The sequence below is a fragment of the Anolis carolinensis genome, unplaced genomic scaffold (assembly GCF_035594765.1).
Source record: "Anolis carolinensis isolate JA03-04 unplaced genomic scaffold, rAnoCar3.1.pri scaffold_14, whole genome shotgun sequence".
NCBI classification, from domain to species: domain Eukaryota; kingdom Metazoa; phylum Chordata; class Lepidosauria; order Squamata; family Dactyloidae; genus Anolis; species Anolis carolinensis.
The window spans coordinates 2,227,267-2,242,083 of record NW_026943825.1 but is presented as its reverse complement, the minus strand read 5'-3'; the positions used below and the strand labels follow the sequence as shown (position 1 = coordinate 2,242,083).

At 41.2% G+C, this 14,817-nt stretch overlaps 1 protein-coding gene across 2 annotated transcripts in view; it reads right to left on the bottom strand.

The window, feature by feature from the left end:
• Positions 1–14,817, bottom strand: part of kcnj10 (potassium inwardly rectifying channel subfamily J member 10) — a 51,239-nt gene extending 36,422 nt beyond the window's left edge. The window contains exons 1-2 of one of the 2 annotated variants that reach the window (XM_062965381.1): positions 14,346–14,817; positions 74–215 (exon numbers count right to left, since the gene is read on the bottom strand). The gene's annotated coding sequence lies outside the window, so the exon portion shown is untranslated. The remainder of the gene's footprint in view (positions 1–73; positions 216–14,345) is intronic. The other variant, XM_062965380.1, reaches the window with a different exon arrangement.

Sequence of the window (14,817 nt, the reverse complement as noted above, 5' to 3'; positions counted from 1 at the left end):
CAGTCATATGACCATTTCAAAGTGCAACATAAATAAAAAACAAGGCAAAAAGGATGGAAGGACAGCAACTGACCTTCTGTTTGCCGTCAAAATCTTATTTTCCTGATTCTTCTTCTTTCTTGATCGCTTTCAGGATAAAAAGGCTTAGTCTGATTATGGTGGATCTTTCTTGTCCTTGCAAGAGGACGGTCAGAAGATCATTTCTGTTGGGGGACCTAAAATCAGATAGAAATGGATGTAAATATCTGTGTCAAAGTTCAGCATATGCTGGGCAGTCAATCAAAAAATGTTCGATATCTTCCACTATTTGTTCTCCCCAGACACAAAACCTCTCATTTCTTGGGATGTTACAGTAGCGACCAGTTTGCATCATAATACCGAGTTGTTCAAACCTGGCCCTGAGAGCATCTCTATAGCTCTTAGGAAGATTGATTTAAGGCCTTGGCATGCTGGCTGATATCCGAACTAAGGATGGGCAGGAGATGTCTTTCATTACAGGCTGCTACTTCCCAATGGATGTCAGTCTTAAACAGTATAATTTCTCTGGCAGTGTAGGGCATAGACATCCTGTGATAATGTGGCATGTCTCATTAAGAGCCACATCCACTGTTTTAATGTGGTGAGATGTATTCCACACTAGGCATGCGTATTCAGCAGCAGAGTAGCAAAACTTAAGGCCAAATGTCCTCACTGTATCTGGTTGTGATCCACAGGTTGTGCCAGTCAGCTTTCATATGATATTATCTCTAGCAGTCACTTTTTGCTTGATGGAAAAGCAGTGTTTCTTGTAAGTCAGAGCTCGGTCCAGGGTGAGTCCCAGGTATGTTGTTGTGCTGCAATGCTCCAGTGGGATTCCTTCCCAGAGAATCCTCAGAGTTCGAGAAACTTGTCTGTTGTGAAGGTGAAAAGCACACGTCTGCATTTGAGATGGATTAGGATTCAGCTGGTTTTCCATGTAATAGACAGTAAGATCACCTAAAACTTCTGTTCATCTATTTCCAAGCTCCCTGCTTGAGCGGTGATGGCACGATCGTCAGCATGGATGAAACTCTCTGTCCTTTCTGGCAGTGGCCAGAATTTGTGCAAATGTTGAACACTGATGGAGCAAGCACGCTCCCCTGAAGAAGGCCATTCTTCTGTTTTCGCCATCTTCAACAACTCAACAAATAAGCTTCTCACAGTGAGGAAGTTCTTCCTGATGTTCAGGTGGAATCTCCTTCCTTTCCTGTCGTTTGAAGCCCTTGTTCCCTTGTGTCCTAGTCTGCAGGGCAGCAGAAAGGAAGCTCCCTCCCTCCTCCCTAGGACTTCCCTTCACGTATTTGTACCTGGCTCTCATCATGTCTCCTCTCAGCCTTCTCTTCTGCAGGCTAAACATGCCCAGCTCTTTAAGCCGCTCCTCATAGGGCTTGTTCTCCAGACCCTTCATCATTTTAGTCTCCCTCCTCTGGACGCTTTCCAGCTTGTCAACATCTCCCTTCAACTGCGGTGCCCAAAACTGGACCCAGTGTGATTCCAGGTGTGGTCTGACCAAGGCAGAAGAGAATAAGGGGGAGCAGGACTTCCCTGGATCTAGACGCGATTCCCCTATTGTTGCAGGACAGAATCCCATTGGCTTTTTTAGCAGCCGCATCACATTGTTGGCTCATGTTTAACTTCTTCCCCACGAGGACTCCAAGGTCTTTTTCGCACACACTGCTGTCAAGCCAGGCATCGTCCCCCATTCTGTATCTTTGATTTCCATTTTTTCTGCCGAAGTGAAGTATCTTGCATTTGTCCCTGTTGAACTTCATTTTGTGAGTTTCGGCCAATCATCTCTCTAGTCTGTCAAGATCGTTTTGAATTCTGCTCCTGTCTTCTGGAGTGTTAGCTATCCCTCCGAGTTTGGTGTCATCTGCAAACTTGATGATCGTGCCTTCTAACCCTTCGTCTAAGTCGTTAATAAAGATGTTGAACAGAACCGGGCCCAGGACGGAGCCCTGCGGCACTCCACTTGTCACTTCTTTCCATGATGAAGACGACGCATTGGTGAGCACCCTTTGGGTTCGTTCGCTTAGCCAATTACAGATCCACCTAACCGTAGTTTTGTCTAGCCCACATTTTACTAGTTTCCTTGCCAGAAGGTCGTGGGGGACTTTGTCGAAGGCCTTACTGAAATCCAGGTACGCTACATCCACAGCATTCCCTGTATCGACCCAACTCGTAACTATCGAAAAAAGAGATCAGATTAGTCTGGCATGACTTGTTTTTGGTAAATCCGTGTTGACTATTAGCAATGACTGCATTTGTTTCTAAGTGTTCGCAGACCACTTCCTTGATGATCTTTTCCAGAATCTTGCCTGGTATTGATGTGAGGCTGACCGGATGGTAATTGTTTGGGTCGTCCTTTTTTCCCTTCTTGAATAGGATAGAAGAAGGACATCTATCACTCCTTTCTCAAAAATACAACCCCTCGTGATCCTAGAATCAAAGAGTTCAGTGTCTAACTTCTTCCTGCAATGCAGGAAAACACAATCAAATCCCTCCCAACAGATGGCCATTCAGCCTCTGCTTAAGAGAAGGCGACTCCACCACTCTCCAAGACGTCGTTTCCGTCTTTTGAACAGTTCTTACAATTAGAAAGTTCTTCCTAATGTTTAAGTGGAGTAGCTTGTCCTGCACCTGGGATTTCCATTTTGGACCAATCAGGAAGAGCAGAGAGACAACTGGGTCAGAGGAGAGCGCTTTGAGTTACTTGGTGGATCATAATGCATTTCTTCTTCGCATGATGTTCCTGGGCAACCTTTAAATCAGGGGTCCCCAAACTAAGGCCCGGGGGCTGGATGTGGCCCTCCAAGGTTATTTACCTGGCCCCCGCCCTCAGTTTTAGACTTAGGCTCGCCCAAAGTCCGAAATGACTTGAAGGCACAACAACAACAATCCTACTTAACTTGACTCTCATTGGCCAGAAGCAGGCCCACACTTCCCATTGAAATCCTGATAGGTTTACTCAATATGTTGGTTAAAATTGTTTTTATGTTTAAATATTGTATTGTTCTTTAATTTACTAATACTGTGCAATCCTAATAATGTAATATACACGATATACACAATATATTGTGTACACATATAATATTGATAATACATACATATGATATTGATAATAATATTATAATGTAACTAGCTGTGCCCGGCCACGCGTTGCTCTGGCGAAGTCTGGTGGTATGGGAAATAAAGTATTGAGGAATTGGTGGTAGTTAAGGTCAAGGGTCCCCTGGGCTGAGTGGGTTGCTAGGGGACCAAGTGAACAGAGCTTAGCCTTCTAACTGGCAGCAATTGGATAAAAACTATTATTCCTCTCCCTCTAATTAGGACTTTATTTTTCTTTTCTTTTTGTTGTATCAACCTAGAGGCATGGATGAGGGGTTGTGCTGTCAATTTTTGAGGTTGTGGGGTGTTTACTTTTGTTGTTTTGTCCGCTGCCATGATGCCATCACTCTTTTATATATATAGATACAATATAATATTTATTTATTTATTACAGTATTTCTACCCCGCCCTTCTCACCCAATAGGGCAGGGGTCCTCAAACTTTTTAAGCAGAGGGCCGGTCCACAATCCTTCAGACTGTTCATGGGCCGAATTATCATTTGAAAAAAAAAATACAAACAAATGCACACTGCATATTTGTCTTATTTGTAGTGCAAAACAACAACAACAATGAAAGAACAATACAGTATTTAAAAATGAAAACAATATTAGCATTATATATTACTATAGTGAACTATACCACTAGACTGTAATAATATATGTAATATATAACATATAATTAATATTATTATATTGTATTATTATTAGTATTCTATTGTATAACATTATAATATTTTTATCAATATTATATGTATATACAATACAGTAGTCTCTCACTTATCCAAGCTTCACTTACCCAAGGTTCTGTATTATCCAAGACAGTCTTGGATAATAATGTTTTTGTTGTAAATGTTGCAATGTTTTGGTGCTAAATTCGTAAATACAGTAATTACTACAAAACATTACTGTGTATTGAACTGCTTTTTCTGTCAATTTGTTGCAAAACATGATGTTTTGGTGCTTAATTTGTAAAATCATAATGTAATTTTATGTTTAATAGGCTTTTTTCTTAATCCCTCCTTATTATCCAAGATTTTCGCTTATTTAAGGTTCTGCTGGCCAGTTAATCTTGGATAAGTGAGACTCTACTGTATATTATATTATTAAAACTGATATAAAATATTATATTATAAAACTTAGGGCGGGGGCCAGGTAAATGACCTTGGAGGGCCACATCCGGCCCCCGGGCCTTAGTTTGGGGACCCCTGCAATAGGGGACTCAGGGTGGCTAATAATAATAATACAATATAATAATATTTTATAATATAATAATATTAATTATATATTATATATCAAACTAGCTGTGCCCGGCCACGTGTTGCTGTGGCGAAGTATGGTGGTATGGGAAATGAAGTATTGAGGAATTGGTGGTAGTTAAGGTAAAGAGTCCCCTTAGCTGAGTGGGTTGCTAGGAGACCAAATGAGCAGAGCTTAGCCTCCTAACTGGCAGCAATTGGATAAAAACAATTATTCCTCTCCCTCTAATTAGGACTTTATTTTTCTTTTCTTTTTGTTGTATCAACCTAGAGGCATGGATGAGGGGTTGTGCTGTCAATTTTCCAGGTTGTGGGGTTTTTACTTTTGTTGTTTTGTCTGCTGCCGTGATGCCATCACTCTTTTATATATATAGATGTAATATTTCTAATAATATTACGGTATAGTGGTCTAGTACAATATAGTAATATATAATGTTAATATTGTGCTATGCTAATAATATAATATATTGTATGTGCATACAACTTGTAAGCCGCTCTGAGTCCCCTTCGGGGTGAGAAGGGTGGGGTATAAATGTAGTAAATAAATAAATAAATAAATAAATAAATAAATGTTGTTGGGTTTTTTTTTTTGCACTACAAATAAGAATGTGCATAGGAATTTGTTTGTATTTTTTTTAATGATAATTCGGCCCCTCAACAATCTGAGGGGCCACTTAAAAAGTTTGAGGACCCCTGCTTTAAACATTGTGGTTTGTAGCCATCGCTACCTTGTCAAGTGAGGGAGAAATGGAAAGGAGAAAGGGAATAGCATTCCTCTTCCAGAGCAAGCGCTCAAAACGTTTACGTCCAATGACCGCTGTTTTGCGGTCCCAATTAATGCAGGTCAGGACCGGGATGTTAATGTTTAATTCCTAAATGATGTTAATAGTTCCAGAGGGGCCTTTATTTTGAAAAGCTGTTTTGGTATTTGGGTCTGACCATGCAAAGCATTTGAAGTACAGTAGAGTCTCACTTATCCAAGCTAAACAGGCCGGCAGAACCTTGGATAAGCGAATATAAGGAAGGATAAAGGAGAAGCCTATTAAACATCAAATTAGGTTATGATTTGACAAATTAAGCACCAAAACATCATGTTAGACAACAAATTTGACAGAAAAAGTAGTTCAATACGAAATAATGCTATGTAGTAATGACTGTATTTACCAATTTAGCACCAAAATATCACGATGTATTGAAAACATCGACTACAAAAAAGTGTTAGATAATGCAGAATGTCGGATAAGCGAGCGTTGGATAAGTGAGACTCTACTGTATTATTAGCATAGTACAATACAAGCATTAAATTAATATATTGCACTATATCATTACACTGTAATGGCCATACGGTTGGAAAACTCACAACAACACATGGTGCCTCTTGAGTATTTTCCCTCTGATTCTGTATTGAAAACATCGACTGCAAAAAAGTGTTGGATAATGCAGAACGTTGGATAAGCGAGCGTTGGATAAGCGAGACTCTACTGTATTATTAGCATAGTACAATACTAGCATTAAATTAATATATTGCACTATATCATTACATTGTAATGGCCATACGGTTGGAAAACTCACAACAACACATGGTGCCTCTTGAGTATTTTCCCTCTGATTCTGTATTGAAAACATCGACTGCAAAAAAGTGTTGGATAATGCAGAACGTTGGATAAGCGAGCGTTGGATAAGCGAGACTCTACTGTATTATTAGCATAGTACAATACTAGCATTAAATTAATATATTGCACTATATCATTACATTGTAATGGCCATACGGTTGGAAAACTCACAACAACACATGGTGCCTCTTGAGTATTTTCCCTCTGATTCTGTATTGAAAACATCGACTACAAAAAAGTGTTGGATAATGCAGAACGTTGGATAAGCGAGCGTTGGATAAGTGAGACTCTACTGTATTATTAGCATAGTACAATACTAGCATTAAATTAATATATTGCACTATATCATTACATTATAATGGCCATACGGTTGGAAAACTCACAACAACACATGATGCCTCTTGAGTATTTTCCCTCTGATTCTGTATTGAAAACATCGACTACAAAAAAGTGTTGGATAATGCAGAACGTTGGATAAGCGAGCGTTGGATAAGCGAGACTCTACTGTATTGAAAACATTGACTACAAAAATGCCTTGGATAATCCAGAACCTTGGATAAGCGAGTCTTGGATAAGACTCTACTGTACTGTAATTCCTTGTGTTGTCGAAGGCTTTCATGGCTGGAATCACTGGATTGCTTTGAGTTTTCCGGGCTGTATGGCCATGTTCCCGAAGCATTCTCTCCTGGTGTTTCGCCCACATCTATGGCAGACATCTTCAGAAGTTGTGAGGTCTGTCATTCGTGCTTTGTTGTTATGTGCCTTCAAGTCTTTTCGACTTATGGTGCCACTATCAAAGGTGGGAATTCGAACTTTGGCTTATAGGGGCCGGTCTGTGGCGCAGACTGGTGAGCAGCCTGCTGCAATAAATCACCCATGAGTTCGAGGCCAGCCCGTGGCGGGGTGAGTACCCGTCAATTAAAAAATATAAAATAGCCCCTGCTCGTTGCTGACCTAGCAACCCGAAAGATAGTTGCATCTATCAAGTAGGAAATAAGGTACCACTTATAAAGTGGGGAGGCAAATTTAACTAATTTATGACCTTGGAATGAGGAAGTGCTGTCTGTGTGGCCAGAATCGAACATCCCCTCAGGAGAAGGTTAAATTGCCTCTGCGTCTGTCTGTCTCTGTCTCGGTTCTATGTGCATATGGACATTGAACGTTTGCCCTATATGTATATAATGTGATCCGCCCTGAGTAATTACTGTATTTACGAATTTAGAACCAAAATATCACAATGCATTGAAAACATTGACTTTCATACAAACAACATACAACAACCTGGCCAGCATTTGGCTGAACGTCTGGAAAGGCTACTTGATTCCCTTGAATGTGGCCAGGGCTGTGGTGCATGCGGGAGAGCAAGCCAGCTGCAATTAACTGCAATGAATCACTCTGACCAGGAGGTCATGAGTTCGAGGCCTGCTCGGAGCCTATGTTTGTTTGTCTTTGTTCTATGTTAAAAGGCATTGAATGTTTGCCTATATGTGTAATGTGATCCGCCCTGAGTCCCCTTCGGGGTGAGAAAGAAGGGCGGAATAGAAATACTGTAAATAAATAAATAAATAATACTCAGGTCAATAAGTTATCCTAGTTTTTTTGTGGTAAAATTAGGTGCCTCGGCTAATATTCAGGCCGGCGTATACTCGAGTATATACGGTAAATAGGGTATATAGCGGTGTCGATGGGAGACTAACTTCAACATCCCTGCAAGGAGAGAAGGAAGTTGTGGACTTCCGATTTGGTATCCAAATCTCTTAGAAGAACTAGACCCAAAAAAGAGTTGCTCAACGAGTACTGGATATAGAAGGCCAAAAAGACATTGCTACCCTCAGTAAAGCTGGCTCATTGAAATGGCTAAGCCGCTTCCAAACAGCCCGGTATCTAAAGACAGAAATGCCTAAACACCTCAGGAGGGTATTGACCAGAGCCCGTTTTGAGCAGCTGGATACGATGGTCAAACACGGAAGGTTTAATCAAGTTCCAGACAACGAACGATTTTGTATTTGTGGAGCATCAGAGGTGGAGGATATCGCACATGTTTTGTTCAGCTGTGAATTGTATAAGAAAGAGAGACACCAATGCCTCGGACCATACATTATTCACAAAACACACTGGGACCCACATATTAAAACTTCATTTTTGTTGGCCGGCCAGAATCCTAAAATAACACACAAAACAGCCCTTTTCCTATTCAAAGCCACACAACTGAGAATTGCATATCTGGAATCAATTGGGGTAAACTGTGGAGGTGATGCAGATATTTGACCTGAACGGGGTCTTGTTAACAGCTTGTTTATTTTAACTGGGCTGGGCTGTGGCGCAGGCTGTTGAGCAGCTGCAATAAATCACTCTGACCATGAGGTTATGAGTTCGAGGCCAGCCCGTGGCGGGGTGAGCACCCGTCAATTAAAAATAAAAAATAGCCCCTGCTCGTTGCTGACCTAGCAACCCAAAAGATAGTTGCATCTATCAAGTAGGAAACAAGGTACCACTTCTAAAGTGGGGAGGCAAATTTAACCAATTTACGACGTTGGAATGAGGAAGTGCGGTCAGAGTGGATGATGAAGCAGCTGCTCCCCCCTGTGGCCAGAATCGAACATCTCCTCAGGAGAAGGTTAAATTGCCTCTGCGTCTGTCTGTCTCGGTCTCTGTTTGATGTGTTTATAGGCATTGAATGTTTGCCCTGTGTGTGTATAATGTGATCCGCCCTGAGTCCCCTTCGGGGTGAGAAAGAAGGGCGGAATATAAATACTGTAAAATAAAAAAAATAAAAAAATAAACTTCTTTGGTACTGTGGGTTGTATGTTGTATGTATGTCAATGTGTTAAATGTTTTGATACGGCCGATGGGCTAATCCAGGGGTCCCCAAACTAAGGCCCGGGGGCCGGATGCGGCCCATCGAAGCTATTTATCCGGCCCCCATGGCACAAGGGCTGAAGGGGGTTGGGCTAAATGACCTAAGGGGTCTCTTCTTCTCTTACAACCCTTATTATTATTATTATTATTATTATTATTATTATTATTATTATTATTATTATTATTATTAACATTAAGGCTGTGTGGCCATCTGTCAGAGGTGCTTTGCTTGTGCTTTTGGTGCACAAAGGCAGAAGGGGATTGGACTCAATGGTCCAAAGGGTCTCTTCCAACCCTCTTTATTATTATTATTATTATTATTATTATTATTATTAACATTAAGGCTGGGTGGCCATCTGTCAGGGGTGCTTTGCTTGTGTTTTCGGTGCACAAAGGCAGAAGGGGATTGGACTCAATGGTCCAAAGGGTCTCTTCCAACCCTCTTTATTATTATTATTATTATTATTATTATTATTATTAACATTAAGGCTGGGTGGCCATCTGTCAGGGGTGCTTTGCTTGTGTTTTCGGTGCACAAAGGCAGAAGGGGATTGGACTCAATGGCCCAAAGGGTCTCTTCCAACCCTCTTTTTTATTATTATTATTATTATTATTATTATTATTATTATTATTATTATTAACATTAAGGCTGGGTGGCCATCTGTCAGGGGTGCTTTGCTTGTGTTTTCGGTGCACAAAGGCAGAAGGGGATTGGACTCAATGGTCCAAAGGGTCTCTTCCAACCCTCTTTTTTATTATTATTATTATTATTATTATTATTATTATTAACATTAAGGCTGGGTGGCCATCTGTCAGGGGTGCTTTGCTTGTGTTTTCGGTGCACAAAGGCAGAAGGGGATTGGACTCAATGGCCCAAAGGGTCTCTTCCAACCCTCTTTTTTATTATTATTGCTGTTGATGTTGTTATTATTATTATTATTATTATTATTATTATTATTATTTATTGCTCAGTGGCCAACTATAGTCCGGCCCTCTAACGGTCCGAAGGATCGTGAACTGGCCCCCTGTTTAAAAAGTTTGGGGACCCCTGGGCTAATCAATAAAATGTGATTTGATTTGAGAGAAGGAAGCAGGAAGAGATGGGAAATGCTATGGATTTCGGACAGGTGGAAGGGACTCCCCATTGCAGCGTGGGAGGTTTAAATCCTACATTTTTGGAACCCCGAAGGCCAGGGCTGTGCCTGGGCTCCAGAGTGGGGCAGGTGGAAGCCGGAGGGGGTTTAGCAAGAGGGAGAACGACGGGAGGCGAAAGCATTGGCCTGTTTTGTATGGAGAAGAAGGGCAGACAGTGGGGCCATTGTCCGTCCCGTAGGAGAAGGCCTGAATGGAGCTTCCAGGCGCACAAAAAAGGCTTTGAGAGCCCCGGCCTCATTAGTATGCCGCGTCCTCCTCTCTTCTTCTCTCTATCTCCCCCTTTTCCCCTCTTTCTCCTCTTCTCTCGCTTTCTTTCTCTCCCCGAGTCACTCAGAGGTGAGCCACGCAAGGCAGGCCAGAAGGGATCCGAAAAGGTGCAAAAAGATTCTTTACCAAACTTTTTGCACAAAACTAAGCGTCGTGGCTTTACGGTGCTCAAGGTCCAAATTCCAAGACTTTTTAATCATCAGGAGGGAGTGTCATCTGAATGCACACTCCCTCTGAATGCACACCATCATTGGGAAGAAGTTACCGTATATACTCTCTAACACTTACCGTATATACTCGAGTATAAGCCGACCCGAATATAAGCCGAGGCACCTCATTTTATCACAAAAACTTGGAAAACATATCGACTCGAGTATAAGACGAGGGTGGGAAATGCAGCAGCTAGGAGTCAATTTCAAAAATAAAATAGATATTACCGTATATACTCAAGTATAAGCCGACCCGAATATAAGCCGAGGCACCTAATTTTACCACAAAAACTGTGAAAATATATTGACTCGAGTATCTAGTCCAAGCCCCTGTCAGGCAGGAAAAGCACCATCAAAGCACCCCTGACAGATTGCCATCCAGCCTCTGTTATAAGCCTCCAAGGAAGGAGCTTCCACCACACTCCAAGGCAGCGAGTTCCACTGTTGAAAATCTCTTGCAATCAGGAATGTAAAGCCAACCGTTCTCTGAATAAGCCTTACAAAGGAAACCTATGATAAGGTGCCTTAGGATGGCGAGATGGATAACAACGAACAATGGTAGGCAATTGGCCCAGAGGAAACAGCATCACCTTGAGTCCAAATTTTAGCTACCGTATATACTCGAGTATAAGCCGACCCGAATATAGGCCGAGGGACCTAATTTTACCACAAAAACTGTGAAAATATATTGACTCGAGTATAAGACGAGGGTGGGAAATGCAGCAGCTACGAGTCAATTTCAAAAATAAAATATATATTACCGTAAATACTCGAGTATAAGCCGACCCGAATATAAGCCGAGGCACCTAATTTTACCATGAAAACTGTGAAAACGTATCGACTCGAGTATAAGACGAGGGTGGGAAATGCAAAAGCAATGAGCACCCTGCGTGGATACATAATTGCTACCTTATGTGGTCCCTGAAGAAATCTGATTTCAGCAGAGAAGTCATGTGCATGGCAGTCCATTTGTAATCCCCTTGAAATGGTAAATTTCAAAATAAAAATAAATATCAATAAAATTACATTAATCGAGGCATCAGTAGGTTAAATAATGCATATATATGGATACAGATATACAGGCACATGGACCTATATGTATATAGGATTTGCAAAGACCTGCAAACATATGAGGGGAAAATTCATATATAAAATTAATGTATATAGATAGATAGAGATAGAGATATATAAGTACATAGGGATTGCAAATGCATGCAGGGGGTTAATGCCTATATAGTTTAACAAATATTTCAGGGGGAAATGCTTTTATAAGATTAATGGATATATTTTTTTTCTTCTTTCTGACTTGCAAGGGCTTTGCTCCCTTATCAAAACATTCCCTTGGTTAAGAGCAAGGGAGGCTTTGGAAAAGAAAACACACTGATAAGGGAGGGTAAGATGAGACATAAATAGATCATATCTTGCAAGCAATAGGATCCAGGCTCAGATTAATGAGTATGTGTGTGTGTGTGTGTGTGTATATATATATTCTTCTTGACTTGCAAGGGCCTCTTTCCCTTTTCAAAACATTCCCTTGGTTAAGAGCAAGGGAGGCTTTGGAAAAGAAAACACACTGATAAGGGAGGGTAAGATGAGAGATAAATAGATCATATCTTGCAAGCAATAGGATCCAGGCTCAGATTAATGGGTATATATATATATATTCTTCTTCCTGACTTGCAAGGGCCTCTTTCCCTTTTCAAAACATTCCCTTGGTTAAGAGCAAGGGAGGCTTTGGAAAAGTAAACACTGAGAAGGGAGAGTAAGATGAGAGATAAATAGATCATAAATTTCAAGCAATGGTCTCCAGGCTCTGCTGCCGGCTTGACCTTGAACCGATTATAAGCCAGGGGAGGCTTTTTCATCTCATAAAAAGGGCTGAAAAACTCAGCTTATCTTTGAGTATATACGGTAAATATGGTAATACAGTATACATAGAAGGGACTACAAGTTGTCCAAGGAGCCTTGAGAAGTCGTTGAAAAGGAATGCAGCTAGAAAGGGTTTTAGATCAACCCAGCTGTCTGTACTTTTGGACTCTCTCTGGGAAACGGAGAGCTTCCTTTAAAAGTTGAGCTGGACTTTGGAGCAGAGGATCTGGTGATAGGAGGGAAGCAAACAATCTGCACCACCAAAGATACACCAGGTTCTTCTCTGTCCTTTTCCACACCCAAGACAAGCAGACAAGAAAAGGATTTGCCCAATTTTCCTGGCAAACCTTGCCCTGACACTTCCTTTGCGATGTTTGCAGGAATCAGCTCAGCAAGAGATTGTTTCCTGGACAGAAGTGCTGGAGAGGATGGTTCAAGATTTCGACCACATTACGGCACGAGTGCATGCCAGAACCCGCAAAGTATAAAAACTACAAACCAGAGGTTTGGACTTATGGAAGAGAAGGGATAAGATCTCATCCTCGGCCTCAGACAGCCAAATCTCCTGGGCGACTTCACCCTCCGTGACACCCTGCAAAAGGGTTGCCCTTGATTTTTGGATGATTTGGTTTGTTTTCTGTCTTGAAAAGGTCCCAACAGGATGAAGCACGCAAAGCCTGTTTGGGGAGGGATGGCAGCGCCATTCATTAGGGCCACTAATTTTCACTAATTGGGCAGAGAAACTTGGCATGGCCCATCTAACCAATCAATCCACTGGAGAGAAACAAACTTCTTCTTCTTCTTCTTCTTCTTCTTCTTCTTCTTCTTCTTCTTCTTCTTCTTCTTCTTCTTCTTTTCATCATCATCATCATCATCATCAAAAATTTTGGCCAGCACTTGAAAACAATTAGCACTGACAAAATCCCCACCTGTCAGCTGCAAAAGGCCACCCTACTCCGATCTGCACACATTATTTGCTGATGCATCACATAGTCCCAGACACTTGGGATGATCCAGTGTGATCATATATATATGTGTGTGTGTGTGTGTGTGTGTGTGTGTGTGTGTGTGTGTGTATATATATATATATATATATATATATATATATATATATATAGTATAGTCTCACTTATCCAACACTTGCTTATCCAACATTCTGGATTATCCAACGCATTTTTGCAGTCAATGTTTTCAATGTTTTGGTGCTAAATTCGTAAATACAGTAATTACTACATAACATTACTGCGTATTGAACTGCTTTTTCTGTCAAATTTGTTGTCTAACATGATGTTTTGGTGCTTAATTTGTAAAATCATAGCCTAATTTGATGTTAATAATTTATCCTGTTTTTATTATGGTCTTACCATTTATGTGTTTTAAATGAAATTTTTATCTTGTATTGTTGTTTATATTGATATATTGTATTATTGTTTTATCTTTTTATATTGTGATTGTATTGTGTTGCTTATATTTTGTTCTTATGTTGTTTGGGCCTCTGCCCCATGTAAGCCGCCCCGAGTCCCCGTGGGGAGATGGTGGCGGGATATAAATAAAGTTTTATTTTATTATTATTATTATTATTATTATTATTATTATTATTATTATTATTATCTCTCCTTATTATCTAACATATTCACTTATCCAACATTCTGCCGGCCCGTTTAGCTTGGATAAGTGAGAGTCTACTGTATATATAAATGTAATGTGCATAATTCCCATGGAGTAAACAACAAAACCACTGGACCAGCTCACACCAAATTTGGCCACAAAAGACAGTAGTCATCCAATCAATCTGCATGCGGCAGCGTGTCAGCAAAAATGGCTAGGCGTGTCAGTGCTGACACGCGTGTCATAGGTTGACCATCACTGTCAACCATCGGTGGACTATCAAACCTGCAACTTGCTGAACATTCCCATCCACCTGCCTCAATATTAGACCTTCTCTCTACCTTTCCTTCAATTCTCGCTTTCCATCCTGTGGACCCTTCTTACCTTGATCCTGGGAAACAGGTTGAAGAGCAAAGCAGGTGGAGTTGACGTTGATGGGTCTCTTTCCACGACACAAAACAACGTGGTCCCTTGTCTTCTCCAACACTTTCTTGACTTCTTCCTCCTTTTCTTGGGTGATAGACGGGGTCCTCAGGTGCCAAGTTTGGGGGTCCAAAAGGCAAGCTTCATGAGGAGAAGACCGCCATGGTGGTTTCCAGCCTCAGAGACGTCTTTGCTCCGCTCAGCCCAGTCTCCCCCATGGATTTTATGCCTCCGTCCCCCCTTTCTCCACCTCTTACAAAACTTTGCCCAAGTTCAATTGAATGAAAGGATTATATTTTTTTAAAGGAGGGGGTGTTTTGGGGGAGGTGATGGACACTCGTGCCGGGCCTATCCGGGGATGACAATTGGAGAAAGCGGAGGCAGAAGGAGGAGTTGGGGAGTGTGAAAGAGAGAAAAGGACAGCAAGAGGAGG